We start from the raw sequence: 13,803 nt of genomic DNA, 5'->3' as shown, positions 1-13,803 counted from the left end.
AGCATGTTTGCAGATATCTGTTGACCATTTTTGTGTCATTTAGGTCAGTGGTTCTCAACCTCCCTAACACTTTAATACAGTTCTTCATGTTGTGGTGACCCCAAACCATAACATTATTTCATTGCTACTTCATAACTGTAATTTCACTCTATCTGATATGTGACCCCCAAAGGGGTCACGACTCCCAGGTTGAGAATTGCTAATTTGGGTCCTTTGCCTAACTTTTAACCAGATTCCTATTGTTAGTAGCGATTGTAGAATTTCTACTGAGCTATATGCAATCTTCACACATTCTAATATTAATCTTTAATCAGATACATGACTTTCAAAATATTTTCTACCAATTCACATAGTGAGTTCGAGGCCAACCTGGGATACATGAGACCCTCTCGAAGAAGAAGAGGAGGAGGAGGGGAAATTCCCCTTTCCCCTCTCATATCTGCTTGAAGCACTTAGCAAACATTGTCTGTCTGTCTTTCCTCTTCAAACTCTAATAGGGCTGATATTTGTTATTTGTCCGATTTCCTTAAACTTTCTGGAATCAAGAGGTTCTCTCTTCTGAGGCATCTATGCCATTTTGTAAACACTTCTAACCTTTATAATGTTTTTCTTTATACTTGGCTAAAATCCTCCCCCCACCATCCTGGGGTCTTTTGAAGCCTTGGCCATCCTGTGAAGGATGACTTCACCCTGCCCACCAATGTCTGACAAGCTCAGCCATACCCACCACACCAACTCTTAAGCTGGCAAACAGTTCAGAAACACATGTTGATAAGTGGGGCATGAGTTTAAATCAGAGGCTGGACATGGACGGGAGCCTGACTTCCACAGTGCCCCTTGCTGTTTAGAGGACCTGGTATTTATTTCTGTGTTTGTTGTGGCTGGCAGCTCACAGTTGTACAAGATTCAGTGTCTTGGTTTGGAGTCTGGTCCCTATGTGTCACAGGTGGTCCTTATGGAGTATATATGGTCAGAGAGCTTTTCCTAATCTTACCTCTTCATGACCCAGAAGGTCCCATCACATCCACTCTGAAAATTGAAGCTTCTTCTCCCCTCTGGACTCCATCCATCTCCCCCATAGTTGCCAGGGTAACCCCATTCTCCTAGCCTTATTGCCCAGCCTTTATAACGAACCACAAACAGAAAGACAATATAGAACACACAACCCTGAAATTGAGTTGCTTACATAAAGCATAAGTAGAATCCAATTCTGAGCCAGCTCTTGCTTATTCCTATATTGGTTGCACAAAAACATCAACCTGTGACCTAAGGAATCTATTCATTCCTCCCCACCTCAGTATCATTTTGCCCATCTCCTGAGAATGACCCTGCATCATTGGGTCCTTAGGTTCCTATTTTGAACATAATCTGTCTCAGTAGCCCCCTCCATTTTTTTTAACCAAACTATAGTAGAAATTTTATTTCTATAATTTTAAACTTCTTAATCTCAACATCTCCTAGCCCTCTCTTTTTTCAGGAGTGATAGATAGATTAAAGATAACACCTGTGGGCATCCCAACACCCCTTACAAGTGAGATGGGGGCACTGATGTGTGTGACACTGTGAGATATATAGAATGGGGGACAGTGGAGTTAAGACCTGCAATGTTACTCTCTACCTCGTATCCCTTCCCCCACAAAAGCATAATCACATTTTGATTCAGCCGGTTATACCTAATCACCGAGCATCCCCAGCACCCCAGAAGGCTCCCTGCATCTCATCCCAATCCAAAATAACCAGCATTCTGACTTCTGTCACTACCAGCTAGTTCTACTTGCTTTTGGACTTCCCAATGCGCTCTTTCAGGACATGTCCTGTCCATCTGTCACCATAATGCTTGAGCTGACCCACCACCTTACTGCATGTATCAGAACGGCATTGTGCCCATTCTTGTGTGCAGTTGATTATATATTAACACCAAGACTCTCCTACACATGTCATCCGTTCTCTCTCCTCCCAGTTTGACTTTTTAGTGGAAGGTGCGATCTAGACCTCACCTAAGCACCCCACAGAAAGAAGTTTTCCTTAGCCTGTGTTGGAGACCCTCCCACCCTCCACCCCAATCACACTTCCTACCAGGCTTTGGCTTCCATGCTATACTTAGGGACACCAGAGCACTGTGGTGCCCACCTTACCTGATATGGCTCTGTGCTATGGCTCATTGGAATCCCCTCACAATCTCTCTCCCACTCTCTCTCCCCCCAACCTCCCACCTACCTTATCACAAGTGCTACCTTCAAGTGAGTGGTTGGATTTTGACTACCAAAAAGAAAGTAGAAGTTAAGGGTGTTAGAAATAGTATAAGCTTCTCTGGGATAGACATAAGAAGTTGAGGGACCGTATGAGATCTCCCTGAACACCCATGACCCTCCTCCTTCTGGACAACCTGTCTGAACACAAACTTCCTGGAATCCCTAAAGAAACTCTCTGTGACTTACTGGCCAAACACAGACAAGGCTGTGGCCAGGAGTCTTTGCTGGGCTCCAATGATGAGGGAGGACAGGAACGAGGTTATGTGGTGGGTTTTGTGCTCACTGTCACTCCAAACCTGCTTCTCCATGTCCTTTGAGATTCATCTCAAGCAGCCTCATCTTCTGAGAGCCTTCCCTGTGTCCCAGCACCTCTCAATCTGTATTCCCCTAACAACCCATTTTCTTCTCTGTTGCCACAGTTAAGACACTGCCAACAAAACGCTTGAGGCTTCTCCACCAGTCTATCTGCTTAAGCAGAGATGTCTGTCTTGCTAATCATTATGCTGCTATTATACAGCTAGTGAAAGGTATGTTGAACTGAACTCCTAAGAACTTAATGATTTATGTGCCCTATGTGGGCTGGAACTGTGTCAGTATTATACATATCTGTATTAAATGACACCCAGCACCAGACACATCATCCATCCTCAATAGCATTGATTGATGGATGAATACATGGATGATGGTTAAGACTGTAGGAATGGATGGAAGAGGCCCTTCTCCAAATGCCGCACTCCCAGTGTGTTGAAAAAGACAGCTATTCATCAGCACAAATGGCTCCTGAAACAGCAGGACTCTGATGAGCAGTAATAAGAGCGACTTCTTAATCCAGAGGCAAAAGGGAGGCGTCAACAGAAACCATTGGCAGCAAGCATGGGTTCTAACGCAGGATGCCTGGCGGAGGTGGGCTTCCTCACAAGGACCGCATCCAAACAGACTGGCTCTCTTGACGGCCTTTTTTACTCGTACCCTGAAAATAGTGTTTCATTGCTGTGACCAGAAGCAAGCAAACAAAACACCAAAACAAAACAACAAAAAACAGACACTGACTAACTTCTCCTGAGTGTCCCAGAGGAGAAAATGCTTGTGCACAGACTGAGAACTGTGGCCTTGCAAAGGATCAAGGCTCTCTCTGGTGCTATCCTTAGTAACTTTCAAGTAAGTCTATTCATTGCTTGGGATAACATACTAACTAGCTTGGAGGGGCTGGAGAGATGGCTCCACAGTTATAAGCACATGTTGCTCTTGCAGGTCCCAAGTTCAGTTCCCAGGACCTGCTCAGGGTAGTTCACAGCAACCTGTATCTCCAACTTCAGGAAATCCAATGCTGTCTTCTAGACTCTACAGAAACCTGAGCTATACATGCAGATTTCTCCCACCAAACACACATGCATGCACACACATGCACATGCACAAACAAAATTAAAATAAACCAAAGCCAGTATGGTAGCTCACACCTTTAATACCACCACCTAGAAGACAGAGGCAGGCAGATCTCTGTGAGTTCAAGATTAACCCAGTCTACAGAGCAAGTTTCAGGTCTGCTAGTGCTACACAGAGAGATGCTGCCTCAAATGATAATAATAATAATAATAATAATAATAATAATAATAATAATAATAAAATCTCTTTTTTAAGGAAATACTAGCTTTGAAAATCAACTTCCCCCATCTCTTTGGCCCCCATATTAATACAAAGAAAGATAATTTTAAAAAAACTATGTACCGATTTGACGATCTAGATGCTCTAAATAAACATTATATAGAGAGACATACACCTGAAAGGATAATAGCTGATCTAATCTTAGATTTATAAGAGTGGCATTTTCTCTACAGCTCATCTTTCCTGTAGACCTTAAAAAGTCAGAGCCACGTGGACTGAACGCTGTATGTGTCTATGATGTATTGGCTAACCACCCTATTGTTAAGTAAAGGACATGTGTGTATGCCAGGGTTAGCAGTAATCTTTAGAAATTATTAGAAAGCCTTTGACTACCAGTAGCTCAAACAATAGACCGAAGGGAAGAATATGTACACACCTGAAAATCAACTAGGAACTCTCAATAGTCATCACTTACTAAACGCAGGTATCAGTATCAGGTGGGTAGTCAGCACCTCAGTTCTTCTAAGGTATTATTGTGTTTGGACTTTCCTCTTGAGGTCTTGAAGAAATAAAACAGGTAAATGTGGACTGGGCATGAAGTGGACACTATCAGGTCTCCACCTGGGATACATGTAAGAGGTTCTTCTCATTCATCCCGTGTGTGTGTGTGTGTGTGTGTGTGTGTGTGTGTGTGTGTGTGTGTGTGTAGTCCCTGGGACTTCTCATATCCTCTCTCCATGCTGGTTTTCTACCCTGGAAATTTCAGCTCCAAAATCTGTCTCCTCAACTTGGTAAGGAAAGAGCAGCATTCTCTGCTTGATTTTCCTCTCCCTGTAAACCCAAGTACCATATGCAGCATGTTACCAGTGTAACAAACATAAACAGGAAAAACAGGCCAGAACTAGACTCACATACATATGATAAATTCATCATTGTAAAATATACCAAAGCAGTTTTGTGGTACATAAACTCATACAGGATCACACACATACACATTTAAAAATTAAATCTTTTTTCTTTTTAAATCAATCTTCTTTAGCCAGGGATAGTGGCACACACCTTTAATCTCAGCACTCGGGAGGCTGAGGCCGGCAGATCTTTGTGAGTTTGAGTCCAAGCTGGTCTACAGAGTAAGCTCCAGGACAGCCAGAGCTATTAGTGAGATGCTGTCTTTAAAAAAAAAAAAAAATGCAATCAATCAATCAATAAAATAATTTTTAAAATAATGATCAGTAAGTGGTGACCAGACCACAGGCATAAATCCAAGAGCCTAAACTATAAAACTGCTACAGAAGGCATGAGACAGTCTTTGTGTAAGCCTGGAGTAGTTGGAATGAAGAACATAAAAGAAAAAATGGATTAATTAAACTGTATCAAATATTTCAACCAAAACTACTCTTTCAAAGGCAGCTTAAGAAAATGAAAGTACAAACCATTGGCTAAGAAAAGGTATTTGCTACTCTATGTGGTGAAGGGCTACTATCCAGAAAGCTCAATAATAAACATAAGAAGCCTAATAAAATGGGCCCCAAATAAACACCGATCCTGTGGGTCCTGCAGATGTCACTGTCCTGCGCCTAGTGCTGCTTAGGACAGTGCACATGCTTTTCGGAACCCATCAAACCGAGCGATTCCAAGGAGCACATCTCAGCTCACCATGTTTGTTTTTAAGAAAATCTCAGATTCGAGAGGGGCTGGAATGAGACAGACCTTGACAGACTGAGAAGTTAGATGTGGGCACTTCTCAGATGAAGTGGAAATACTGACAAAGGGATTTCTAGGATTAATTGTTTAAGTTCAGTGGGATAAGTGTCATCAATAGATAAGGATTTCCCTCTGAAGTGGCCACACACAATGCCTGACCCATATAGCTCTTTGTCTGGTGTTCAGACATTGCTTTAAGATAGGACTTACTTTGAACAAAATTCCTGTCTTCCTTTCTACTGACTTTCTGTTTTCTACTAAATCAGATGTTTGACATTTCACTGTAAAGTTTTGGTCCACAAGGACAAAGAAATTAGGATATTCTCTTATCTGACCATCAACATAGTCAGAGAAGGCATCTGGTGCGCATGTCAGTTCAAAGGCTCTTTCACAAAGAGCATTCCCAGAGGTGTCAGGGGAGCAGGCTTAAATGATCATTGTTGGATTTCCAGCATCTGCTTAGACTCAGACAACTTACAGGAAGCGTAAGTCTACAGTAGATGAGGCAGCATAAGGACAGATGAACCAAAGATAACCCAAGCCACAGGAATACTGAAAGCTGTAGGAGTTTTGGCACCTTTGGCCAAGTGGGGAACAGGAGTTGGAAGAGGTACCTGCTGAAGGGAACATGGATTGTCTTCTCCATAAGGAGACCTGAAGCAGGATACTTCAAGCAACCTAAAGGACATAGGAGGGGACTTTCTGTCCATATACCTGACTACCAGCTACCAGGGCTCACGTGACTTGGGACCCTGTAGAACTCTGTAACCTATAATTATCACGAGTTAATTCTTCTCTCCAAGTAGCACTTATATAAATATTTATCTTCCCAAATCTCCTGATACCTTTACCACACAGTAGGACATAGAGATCTTAAACATCTCTGTGCCCCAGGGCCTGCCACAATGCCTTATTTATAGTAGTAAACACTCTACCAGGCCTACAAACAAACTGAGCAAAGGAATCTGGGGGGGGGGGGGGGACAGAAAATGCTTTTAGCATCAGACCATGATCTTTTTATATAGACTCTATTAAGCCAATTTTAAACTAAAATATTTATTTCATGTATGCCAACTTTAGAATGCAAAATATATTTTTTTCTTATTGTTAAAAGTCTCCATAGAAACTGTCTCAAAAAAACAACAACAAAAAAAAAACAAAAACAAAAACAAAAAAGAAAGTCTCTAGAGAATCAATCATATTTTCCAGCCACAGAATATTTTGGCAACAATTTCCAACTAATTCTGCTTATTTTTCAGAAAGCCAAACTCTATTCATGACATGTTATATTTTGATCATCTTCTTTTAAAAATATAATTACCCTGGAGAGACATTGAAAAGTCAACCTTTTAATAGAGTTAGCTGTACTGATGATCGAATATTACAGTGTCATTTAACTTAGGATATTTTTTTCATAAAGTCACCCTGATCAAACATACCGAAGACCTTTGCTTTGCTCAGAGCCGTATAACAAATTTAACTAGTCATAGGCTTCTAGGAAACAGTAGAATGAATGCTACAACGTTAACTGAATACCAAAACAGATTCTCAACTACCTCCCCCTATGGCATTTCAATAGAAAAATACCAGAGATGACTGGAAATCTGGGTCTTCTATGTATATTTCATCTAGAATTAGAAGAATACTCTATAGGTAAAATTGTTCAATGTAAATGACTTAGGGGCTAGAAGAGTGACTCACTAGTTAAGAGCACCTGTTGTTCTTGGAGAAGACCAGAGTTTTATTTCTAACACCCACATTTAGGCAGCCCACAACTGCCTGAATCTCCAGTTCCAAGGGACCCAACGCCTTCCTCTGGCCCCAGTGGGCACCTGCATATGTGGGCATACACAAACACATATACACATCAATAAGAAGAAAATAACTCAAGAAAGAAATGATTTGGGCTCTCTTTTCACCTCTACATAAGTAATATTTTTATGATACTAGGAGATAGCTTATAGGTAAAAATACTGCATGAAGATGCAAAGAATGAGGGTTGGTGCCAGATATGTTTCCTTTAGTTCTGAACATGCTGCAGTCTCTTATTTTCTATAACTTGGCCAGTTGTGCACCTCTGTGTAGATCACTATCTACTGCAGAATGGAAGCTCCTCAGATGAGGGATGGGGATGTGAGATGCATCTTTCTGTGGGTATAACTATTAATCATTAGAAGTCAGTTTAATACTGTATCCATTTGGCAGAATAGTAATAGTAGATTCCTGCTGAGGGCCTCTGACTTGTCTATTCCCAGGTCTTGGCCTGTTAATGATGTCAAGTATGGGTTTCATCTTAATGAGAAGGACTTAAATCCAATCAGGAAGTAGTTGGTGACTCCCTGGATGTCCATGCCACTATTGCACCTGAGTACATGACTTTCCAAGACAATCACTATTGTAGCTCCAAGGATTCAAGGACAGGTATGACTGATGACTACTTTACTCTTCCAGTAGCTTACATTGCACCTTCCAACACTATGAAAGCTATCCAATAGGAATGAAACATCTCATTTTCTATGTTCTATGATTCAAGTATGTGGTATCTTCAAGCATTAGGGTCTTACTCGTCAAGTTCTGAATACTAACCAAGAAAAATGGCAGTAGCCTGTAATGTTAGGGAGTTTATGAGACCTCACTGGTTAACAACTTCAAAAGAAGCAACCTTTTCCTGGCACTATGCTTTTTGTTAGCCTGTTATGTCAAGTAGGAGCATTGTTGCCCTGTTATAGGATAGCTCCATTTTAACATTTTGTGTATGTGTATAGATACAAATACTGCAGGAAGATAAATATATCTTCCACAGTGTTAGGTTTCTAATGTGGTTCTTTGTTTTGTTTTGAGACGGGGTCTTATTATGTAGCTCTGGCTGTCTTGGAACTTACTCTGTAGACCAGGCTGGCCTCAAACTTACAGTGATATGCTTACTTCTGCCTCCCAACTGCTAGGATTTAAGGTGTCTGCCCCCATTCATAGCTTTCTGATATGTTCTTTAATGAGAGAGAGGAAAGCATGTCTTGTAGTTTGCAGCCTGACAAAAAAATGAACCCACAAAGGTATATTACAAAATGTCATCAGCTTTCCAGTGTTCTTGAGCTAGGAGGCAAACCTTACCTGCACTCTGGTGCTTGCCAAGGCTAAAGCAAACACTTCACCCTAGGTGGGTTCCTCTGGTGACTAGGAGCCTACAGTCTCACCCACAGTCAGAGCTTCAGATAGCAGGAACCACTGCTGGTGCACAGAAGTGCTAGGCAGCCCTAGTGAGCTCAGCCACGCCTCCACGTCACTTCCAGAGATGGTGGTTTGCTTCCCTTCCTCCAGCCAAGGCAGATATAGAGACCTGTGCCATCCAAATGACATACGTTATGGCTTTAAAATGAGCAGCTTCTGGTCGTGGTAAGACTTTCCCACCAGGGTACTGGAGAGGCAGAGAGAGATGCATCTCTCTTCACTCACCATTTACGGATGGATAGGTGCTCCTCCCCGGACAAGGTTGCCTAGCACATTGAACAGTCCCACAGAGTGTGTGAGAGACTCAGCAGAGGTGGAGGCAAGTCATTGTCCTGTATCACCATGAGCACAAAGCTGACAATCAGTGGGCTGCAGAAGAAGAAAAAGCAATCCTGCACCTTACACACAACCTTTGTGCTCCATGGCTAAAATGTTTGCATGCCTCAGAAATGCTCCTCCGTTATTAAATCAAGGGCAATCGTACATCATTTGAATATAGGAAGGAAATAATTGATGTTTTCCCATTATGGAGCATTTGGTCTAAACACTGGCTCAGCAGCACACAGCATGCAGACATTTTAGGAGACAGGCAGCCATGGGAGGGTGACAGACTGCTGCCTCTGCCACGGCAGGGGTCACAGGCTGCCACCACAGCTTCCAGGTTCACAGCAGCTGCGCTGATGGCCTGGCATACCAGGCACACCGTGTGCTCAATGAAAGCACTCTGAGATTCCTTCTACTTAATAATTAAAATTTCAATCATTCCCTCCAATAATGATCATGATTAAAGTATGACAACACGCTTCTGAAATCTGTAAGTGGCATAAGAGACACTGACCTTCTTTAGAGAGTGAGGCAGCTCCATGCAGGTTTATTTATGTTCCTGGGTTCTGTCGTCAAAGGTTTTCCTTAAAGGGACAGCCTCTCCAGCCATGGAAATGGGAATGTGTGGATGGTGTTCTCTGTCTCTCTCTAGATTCCTGAGCAGCCCCAGTAACTACAGAATGTGCTCATTTTCTAGTCAGCCTGGATCACTAAGAGCCCACAACCTCTGCAATACCAAACCACAGCTTTTGCAGTTCTCTCGATTACTAATACCCTCTTTCTAAATCACTGCAAAGGAAGGAGAAAAGAAGGCCTCTACAAACAAAAGTGTGATTTCCTGTGTTCAGCTATAAATGCTGGCCCTCTTAGCTGTAATTTTAAATAATATCATAACACAAGGGAAGCTGTTGATTTCCAATCTCCCTTTTTCTCAGAACCAGTATCTCCCTATAAGCAACAGTGAGTTTTACATGCATCCATGTGCATGCAGAGGCCACAGAGGCCAGAGAGGATATCAGATCCCTTAAAACAGAAATTATGGTGGTGTACCATGTAGGTGCTGTGAACTGAACGCCAGTCCTCTGGAAGAGTAATGAGTACTCTTAACCACTGAGCCATCTCTCCAGCCCCTTGGTGTTCTTATATCTTGGTTTGCTATGTACCGTTTTCTTGTTTTAATTTTCTGTAGTCTTCAGATTGCAGAGTGTACATCAATTGATAACCCTGGCATACTGACATAATTAACCTCCATTCACTTTCTCTACTCATCTGTGGCTGGAAAGAATCAAAGAAGTATTTGATGGCACGCATGTGCAAACATACACACGTACATGCAAGCGCGTGCATGCGAGTGTGAGTGTTTCTTCAGTAGAAAGGTTACAGATGATAAGTGAGTGGTGAAGCTGGCAGTTTTAAGCCCAGACAATCTAACTCCAGAACTCCACATTCTTAACCAGTGTCCACAGTTGTTGAAGCCCTCGTGGACCACAAGGAATCAAGCCTTCTCCTTGTTAAGCTCTCATTAAATTGACTATATGAATTAAGTAATTTTAGATCTTTTCACTGAATTATGAACACAAAGCCATGTGCTGTTTTTAAAATTTAACTAGATATATTTAAATAACTGAAAATCTGTCTGGTCCCATACAAACTATGACAGAATACTTGAGTCTATTGCATCCAACAATACTAAGATGGAAATATATTAACATCTCATACAACGGTGCAAAGGTGAACCAAGAGATTTTGATGGAGGGATAATATACACAGACATCTCTGAGTTAACAGGGTTGTACTTGAGACGTTTCACCTTTGCAATAGTACAAAAAGTACCATTCGCATTCAGAAGACTCTGTGCTTTGGCGTTTAAGATTTGATGTTTCCCGGGACTAAAGTCTGGGGTACTATTCCTAGCAGTGTCTGGGGTTGCTAAGCTGTGATATTCATAGGGTAGTTGTATTAAATACATTCTTAACTTACAATATTTTCAACTCATGATATAGTTATTGGTGGCTTTAATCAAACTGAAGAGCCTGTAAAACTTGGAGCTAAAGTGGTTAAGAGCATATCCTGCTCTTCCAGAGGTCCTGAACTTGGATCCCATTACCCATATCAGGAAATTCACAACCACCTAAAACTCCAACTCCAGGGGACCTGATGCCCTCTTCTGGCCTCCATAGGCATCTGCACTCATGTGCACATACTCACAGACACCCCCACCCACACACACACACACTTAAAAATGAATGAATAAATAAATAAATAAAACTTGGAATTAAAGTCTCAAAGACTCCTTTTCCGTCTCCTGTGAGTTATGGAATCATCACCATGACAACTGTAAGTGAAGCTCAGCCCTACAAAGATTCTAGTCAATGCCCCAGCTAAAATTGTTGCTTTTGATGCAGCCTTTAGGAAGTTTAAAAGACAATCCTCAGAGCTATACAGGGGCAAAACCTAATGCAATTTTATACAGTGAGGCAATGCTGTCCTCAGCCTCTTTAACCCTCGAAAGATGGAGAGGTAGAGAAATGCTTACAAGAACCAAGATGTAATATTTTACATTAAAAGAGTACCTCCATCTAGAGTTTTGTGAACTTTCAACATTTAGGAGTGGCTTGTTAAGGAAGCAGATCAGTCTTCTTCTTAAATTCAAACATGAGCTAAGGAGTTGACTTAGACTTGGGAATCAAGTTGAATTCTACAAAGTTTACCATAAGAACTGAAGCTGTTTGTCTATGTGTGAAAATAAGAGCAACATGCGTAGGATAGAGGGGCTGCTCTTCAGTTTTTGTTTTGTTGTTGCTGTTGTTGTTTGGGTTTCATTGTAAATAGAGTTTCATATAGCCTAGGCTGGCCTATAGTTCACTTTGTAGCCAAGGATAGCCTTGAGCTCCTGATCCTCCTGATTCCCCTTTCCAAGAGCACCATGGTTTGCACCATGCCCAGCTGGGTCACTCCTTTTCATAGTCCGTTTGCCACAGTGAAAAACTGGTTTGAGGAGGAGGTAGAGGTGATTTTCTGTCATACCAAAACCTAAGTGGAGTGACATGGGAATGGGGCACACAGAAAGGGCTCCGTGACAGTTCCCCCTCCAACCCCATTTCTCAGGAAATCAATTCAATGACCCATTGCTCTGAGCTCGCTCACCTGCCTCTTTAGTAAAGAAAGCATGTTGTATTTCTCTGTTTTCCACTGTTACCCCAGAACACCTGAAGCTGCAAAGCTTTAAAGAAAAGTGATTTAGTCAGCTCAAGGTTTAGAGGCTGAAAGTGCAGGAGCCAGAGGCCCTACATTTGGTGCCTAATGCTGGTCCCCTTGGCTGCGCTGCATTATGGCAGATGGCACTCATGGCAAAGGATGCTTCCAGGAGGCACGGGTCACATGGAGAATCCAAAAGCCAGAGAGTGGGAAGGAACCAGTCACATTCTTTTAGAGCAGTTAGTTCTCCTGAGAACTAACTCTCTCCTCAAAACCTGCACCAGTCCCTTCAGAAGATAGTCCACGGGACATAATTACCTTGTACTTGTCTCCACCTTTTAAAGGCCCTGTCACCTCAATGCCACACACACCAAGGGCAAACCTTCTTGTGTGTGAACCCTTAGAGGATATGCTTAACCCATATCCCAGCCACACTGGCCTTCGGAGAAACTTTAGTGTGTAGAGAACATTGCCAACAGAAAATCACAGCTCTCAACTTAAAGGGAACAGAGATAGCTTATCCTGGAGCCATTTTGAGTGATCATGGCCCAGGAACACAGATTTGGGTCACCCCAAATTCCATGTTCCAACACAGAAGCAGTTTCATAGCATTTTGTAGTATTACAGAACAAAGGGAGTCATATATATGAAGTTTAAAATACACTGGTAGATGCATCAGAGAGGCAGGTACAGAGAGATGAAGGAAACTTGTTCATACGCCCCAGATGTTATATGATGACATTCTTAGCTTTTGGGTTTGTGGGAGCTAGTGGTTAGAGAAGCTACTAGATTCCAAATACTTATCAATCAGTCGCAGGATGTTAGTTCAGAGACTAGTCAAGGAATGGCTGCTCTAGAGGGCTAGAACTAGCCCAAAATAAGGTAGCTAGCCTCAGGACCTGCAACATTCCAACCTCTCCCACAGTACTGTAGTTCTATCAGTCAGTCAGTGTCTGAAGTTTATTTCCAGATGTTTTGGTTCACGACACACAACAGGCCTATAGCTCAAGAAGTAAACACTTGTTCTCCATCCTCTGGCTGCTGTTGGGAGAGGTATAATACAATCGGCCCTCCTACATCTGACCACTGAGATTCAAAGCTGGAGTGAAGCTATAGAGAGGATGAATCAGAGGTCAGCAGAAAGATGGGTGCTCCTGTCTGTGGTTCTGATGATTCTCCCCTTTAGCTGCACTGCCCAGCTCTCCTTCCCCATACCTCCTCTCCCCCCCACAACCAGGAGACCGCCAGTTGTCATGGATGCTCGTTCCCACAGCATCTCTGTCCTGGTCACACTCTGGTGCTGTGCCACACTCTTGTTCAGGCTGAGTGAAGCCCGAGCTGTCTTTACGGACCATCAGGGGCCTCTGATCGTAGAGGTCCGGTCAGCATCTGTCTGTTCTGACTTGGTACAAGACCCTCCCCATCACCTCTGCAGGGCAGATCTTGACTCTGGCTTCTGAGTTCTTCATTACAGTCCAGACACCAATTCCCAGCA

The 13,803-nt window shown here is 42.5% G+C and overlaps 1 protein-coding gene and 1 long non-coding RNA gene across 5 annotated transcripts in view; one reads left to right on the top strand and one right to left on the bottom strand.

Moving 5' to 3' along the window:
- LOC118570601 overlaps nucleotides 1-9,679 on the bottom strand; it is a 47,074-nt gene extending 37,395 nt beyond the window's left edge. For all 4 annotated transcript variants that reach the window (XR_004943203.1, XR_004943204.1, XR_004943206.1 and 1 more), the window contains exons 1-3: nucleotides 9,625-9,679; nucleotides 9,012-9,155; nucleotides 8,670-8,895 (exon numbers count right to left, since the gene is read on the bottom strand). This is a non-coding gene — a long non-coding RNA (uncharacterized LOC118570601). The remainder of the gene's footprint in view (nucleotides 1-8,669; nucleotides 8,896-9,011; nucleotides 9,156-9,624) is intronic.
- Nucleotides 1-13,803, top strand: part of Prkn (parkin RBR E3 ubiquitin protein ligase) — a 1,200,313-nt gene that overhangs the window by 1,085,488 nt on the left and 101,022 nt on the right. The gene's annotated exons all lie outside the window — the stretch shown is intronic.

Source organism: Onychomys torridus, chromosome 19, assembly GCF_903995425.1.
Source record: "Onychomys torridus chromosome 19, mOncTor1.1, whole genome shotgun sequence".
NCBI lineage: Eukaryota > Metazoa > Chordata > Mammalia > Rodentia > Cricetidae > Onychomys > Onychomys torridus.
Note: the sequence above shows the minus strand (reverse complement) of the source record. Positions and strands in the feature narration are given on the sequence as shown.